Here is a 6,000-nt window from a genome sequence, read left to right on the forward strand (position 1 = left end):
TAGAATCAGACACACAAATAAACAAAGAGAAACAAGCAAACATCGGCTCAGACAGACAGGCACAGAAAGAGGGATTAAAACACTTTTAAACACACAGAGTTAGGCACAATAATACACAAAGATAAACAAGCAAACAGCCGCTCATACAAACAGGCACAGAGATTAGGTGAGACAAACACACATAAAAAACAAACAGATTCAGACAAATACACAAAGACAGGCACGGGGATAAGCAAACACCCACTCAAATACATAGTTAGAGAGAGAGAGAGAGAAAAAGAGAGAGAGAGAGAGAGAGAGACAAGCAAACGGCTACTCTGACACAAAGGTAAAGAGAGAAGGAGCTAAAACACATACAAACACACAGATTCAGTCACACAAACAGACAAAGACAGGCACGGGGAAAGCAAACCCATAAACAAACAAAGACAGACACAGGGACAAGCAAACAGCTACTCAGACACAGAGTCAGACAAACAAACACACAAAGAGAAACAAGCAAATGCCTGATCAGACACACAGGCACAGAGAGACGCAGATCCCATTGTTGTCTTTGTGTGTTTATGTGTTTTACTATGTGTATTTGTACGTATTTTTGTCTCTCTCTCTCTCTCTCTCTCTCTCTCTCTCTCTCTCTCTCTCTCTCTCTCTCTCTCTCTCTCTCTCTCTCTGTGCCTGTGTCTCTGACCAGGTGTTTGCTTGTCCCCGTTTCTTTCTTCGTATGTTGTGTGTCCGAATCTGTGTGTTTGTATGTGTTTCTCTCTCTCTCTCTCTCTCTCTCTCTCTCTTTCTCTCTCTCTCTCTCTCTATCTCCATCTGTATATCTGTGTCTGATTGTGTGTTTGCTTGGCCCCGTTTCTCTCTTTGTCTGTTTGTGAGTCTGAATCTGTGTTTTCGTATGTGTTTCTCTCTCTCTCTCTCTATCTCTATCTCTCTCTCTCTTTCTCTCTTTTTCTCTCTCTTTCTATCTATGCCTATGAGCCTGAGCGCTGTTTGCTTTTCTCTCTGTCCGTCTTTGTGTGTATTTGTGTCTGACTCTTGTGTTTTAGGTGATAGAATGTATTTATCTCTCTGTACCTGTGTGTATGACTCCGTTTTTGATTGTTTTTCTCACTGTACTTATGTTTTTGAGCGGTTGTTTACTTGACCACATGTCTTTCTTTGTATGTTTGTTTTTCTGACTCTCTGTGTTTGTAGCTATTCTTGTCTCACCCTCTCTCTTTCTCTCTATTTCACTCTCTCTCTCCCTCTGTGTCTCTCGCTAATTCTCTTTGTGCCTATTTGTCTGAATGGCTGTTTGCTTGTGTCTGTGTCAAATTTGATTCAAAGAAACGTATATTAGCGAGCCTTGTGCAAAACATAGTACAAAACCTTTTTGAATAATATATTTGATTCAAAGAAATGTATCTTCACTCGGCAAAACCAAGTACAAAATATTTTGAACCACATATTTGATTCAAAGAAGTGTATATTCATCGAGCTTCGGTGAATATAGCTTTGTGTTGAACAGAGTAAAACACATTATGAACTACTCAATTCAAGGAAGCGTATCCTCATCGAGCTTTGGGCAAAACAGAGTGCACATATATGATTTGCAAAAAGCTCACATATCACATATTTGATTCAAAGAAGTGTATCTTTATCGAGCTCTATACAAAACAAATGTGTGAAAAATCATACATTTGATTCAAAGAAGCGTATCTTCATTGATCTTTGTGTAAAACAGAGAATAAAACATTTTAAACGATACATTTGATTCAAAGAAGAATATCTTCATCGACCTTTGGGCGAAACACAGTACAAAACATGTTGAACCACGAATTTAGTTCAAAGAAGTGTATTTTCATCGAGTTTTGGTCAAAACAGAGCAGACGGGCATGATTTGCACAAAGCTCGCATTCCACGTTTTTGATTTAGAGAAGCGTATCTTCACTGAGCTTTATGCGAAACAGAGTATGAAACACTATGAACCACACATTTAATTCAAAGAAGCGTATCTTCATCGAGCTTTGGGCAAAACAGGACAAACACCTATGATTTGCAAAAAGCTCGCATATCACATATTTGACTCAAAGAAGCGTAACTTCATCTAGCTTTGTGCAAAACAGAGTATAAAAAATTTTGAACCACATATATGAATCAAAGAAGCGTATATTCATCGACCTTTGGTCAAAATAGAGTTCACACAAATGACTTGCACAAAGCGCTTATACACCATATTTGATTCAAAGAAGCATATCTTCATTGAGCTTTGTGCAAAACAGAGTACAAAACATTTTGAAAGTGCACATTCAAATATAATATCACAAGATGATTTTTTTCAAGCCAATAGTAAAAGAATTTCGCTTGTGATATTTTTGAAATATAAAATGAAAATGGTATACAGCAAAATCGAAAAACCTGAAGCCTGGCTTAATCTTTTAACAACAGACATATGTTGATTTAAATACTTACTATATAAACTTGTAGGTAGACAAACTCTTAGATAAATTTTAGGTCGACCCCATTTAATCGGAATAATTGCACCTTTCTTTTCATGTAGGACACAAGCGATTGTCTTCTAATTTACAATAGTGTACCACAGTGAACCCTGATAGGCTTAATTCTGTTCTTTGCAATGAGAAACAATTTTGATGATTTTTTGAATAGATGGAAATTGACTGGTGCTCTAAATCCATTGATATTCTGGAAAAGATATCAAATGAAACTTTAAAACAGTCAATCCTTCACATTCAACAACTAACTTCCCTAAGACTTCCCTTCTATCATTCGCCCTATACCCCTGAAATATTGGCTATCAAGGAGGCACACTCGTGCCTCTATAAAGAGGCGAACCACGACAATGTTAAGCGATCTTCGGTTCCAGTGGTCGCAGAGGGATGAGGAGGGATGCATTTCGTAGCCCGAGCTCCAACTAAGAAACCTGCCAAATTTCATCCCCCTCCGACTTTTCCTTCATGGGGAAAATCTGGCCGAAAGTTTCGACCCACCAACTCCAGCCCCCCTTTAACGTTGTCCGATCGGGCTGAAATTCACAAGTTAAGGTCCCCTAAGGCCCAGGAGCTTATCCGCAAAATTTCAGCTCGATCCGATAACTCCTTCCCTGTTTTCCAGAAACCACGCATAGCCACTTAATTTTCATATTCTTTTTTTTTCCTCGACGCCTACAGGTCACAGCCGACATCGGATCTGGGTGTACGAAGACTCATTCGATGCGGAATTCTCCGAGTAAGTTTCCTTGAAAGTTTCGTAGGAAAATCTTAACCCCCCAAAAGTTTCGACCCCCCAACCCCACCCCACCCCCCTTTAACGTTGTCCGATCGGGCTGAAATTTACAAGTTAAGGTCCCCTACGGCCCAGGAGCTTATCCGCGAAATTTCAGCTCGATCCGATAACTCCTTCTCTGTTTTCCAGAAACCACGCATTAGCCACAATTAACCCATTTCTCCATAAGAGCCCATGTTAATTTGAAGTTTTTAAAAGTTGTTTAAAAGTTATATTTACAGACATGCAGGTGGTTAGCTCGGTCGGTAGAGCGTGGGACTTTTATTCCTTGGATCAAAGTGTTCAAGTCCCCTATCGGGCGGTTTTTTTTCACAAAATATGAGAAAAACTTCGTTTTCTTAAAGAGTTAAAGAGGCTGCGTCCCAAAGTCGAACCTTAAAACGTACAGGAATGTACGAAGGTGTACGAAGACTCATTCGACGCGGAATTCTCCGAGTAATTTTCCTGGAAAGTTTCTTTGGGAAATCTTAACCCCCCCGATTTTCTAGCTTAGAAAAACCCATTTCCCAATAAGAGCCCATGTTAATTTTTGAAATTCTTAAAAGTTGCGAATATCAACATTCAAGTACATCAAAATAATCAGCTTTGCACGGCGAGAATGACTGCAAGCATCATAAAAATCCAGCTCCATTCCAGAAAAAAAGAAACATTTCGGTCATTCTATCTAATTTTTTTTCTATTTTATACAATGATTTAAAAGCGGGGGGGGGGGGGGTTGGGGGGGGGGCGGCAGCCACCCAACTTCCTCTCCTAATTCCTGTACGAGGAGTACAGGAATTATTAAATTACATCCACCATGGATTGTAGAAAAACGTACAGAAATAATATGAAAAAAACTTCGTTTTCTTAAAGAGTTAAAGAGGCTGCGTCCCAAAGTCGAACCTTAAAACTTACAGGAATTAGGAGAGGCAGAAGGGGGGCTCCCGCCCCCCAAACCCCCCGCTTTTAAAGACTTTTTTACAGGTTTTTTGTTGTGGGGGGCTGCCGCCCCCCTAACCCCCTGATCTTGGCTTTGGAAAGGCCTTTTTTAATTAACAAAAAAAATGAAATGAATGAATAATAGAATAACTTCGAAAAATGTTAAACACAATAGGACAGGAGAACCATTGCGCCGAAACTAGTATTTAGTAACAATGAAGTCCCCCCCACAACAAAAAAACCTGTACAAAAGAGTCTTTAAAAGCGGGGGGTTTGGGGGGCGGCAGCCCCCCTTCTGCCTCTCCTAATTCCTGTACGTTTTAAGGTTCGACTTTGGGACGCAGCCTTTTTAACTCTTTAAGAAAACGAAGTTTTTTTTCATATTATTTCTGTTACAATGAGACAACTGTGTATTACCATCTGAAAATATTTAAATGAGATCATAATATTAATGACATTTTGCAACACGCAAATACCTACGCTGAAATACCGTAAAAAAATTCACACTGTCTGAGAGATTTCCTCACTTTCGTGCGCCCAATCTGTGAGTACGCCTGACCTCCTTAGCCTCCTAGTATCTCCAAGGAAGCATTGGAGAGAATAGAGGCAGTCCAAAAGAGATGTTCAGCAATTGTCTTTAACGAGGATTAATTGCCTTTTGTTTCCCCTCTTCGCACTACCAAACCAGTATCCCTTGAGGAAAGACGAACAAAAATCCTGACCTTTCGCCAAGGGTTCCCTCTATAACCTCCAGACAAATCCACATTTTCTTAGTAATTTGATTATTACAGCTCTGACTTACCAAATTTTGATTATGAGTAGTTTGAAACAATTATATATAAGCCTAAAAAGTGTCAATAAACTCAAGCAATGCAGTAACATTCATATAGAGCAGAATGTGTCTTATGATTGTACATAAATCACTTTAATGTGACATACATTACATGCCATATCAATTATCTAAAAAAAGCTGTCACCGAAAAACTCTAATTTGCTACCATGCCTGTGTGTTTGACTGTTTTTGCCTGCCTGTGTGTTTGACTGTTTTTGCCTGTGTTTTTGACTTTGTGTAGTCGTGTGTGTTTGTATGTTATTTTTCCTACTAAAACTTTTGAAATAGGAAAAGAGCCTTTAGTCACATTCTTTACCATGTGCAATCATAAAATAGTCTGATTACTATGAATAGTCCCAAGCATAAGAATGTCACTAAAGAATCTGTATTGTGATATAGATTTACCTTATTTTTCAAAATTGGCATATAAGTTTCTTAAGCAATGTAATAAATTACATATGAGTTCATAATATGTCCCATAATAGCAACTAAAGATTTATAATAGTTCTGTATTGATAAATTTTGATTATCAATAGTATCAAACAATGACGTGTCGGCTAAAAAAGTGTAAATCATTTCAAGTAAAATATAGGAAATTGCATATAGTTGCAGAATATGCCTTATAATTGTACCTAAATCGCTTTAGTGCGACATTTAAGCTGTCTCAATTATCTAAGAATTGTAACTGGCAACTCTGCTCTACTAAAATGATGCTCCTTCCGCGAATGAGGGCTCAGAAAAGGGAAGGGGAATTCAAATATTAGACAGTATTTAAATAAAATATAGGATTGCCAAAACATTTTTGTCTCGGAATATAGGTTCATTCAAAAAGGCCTGAAAATTTTCCCTTGTAAACTTCAAACTTGTATCCATAAACTATAGGGTCAAAAGGATAGAAAAAAAAATTTGAAAAATTACTTCATCATAAAAAAGTGCCTAAAGCTTTTTCCTGATTACCTAGAACT

The sequence above is a fragment of the Artemia franciscana genome, chromosome 2 (genome assembly GCF_032884065.1).
Source record: "Artemia franciscana chromosome 2, ASM3288406v1, whole genome shotgun sequence".
NCBI classification, from domain to species: domain Eukaryota; kingdom Metazoa; phylum Arthropoda; class Branchiopoda; order Anostraca; family Artemiidae; genus Artemia; species Artemia franciscana.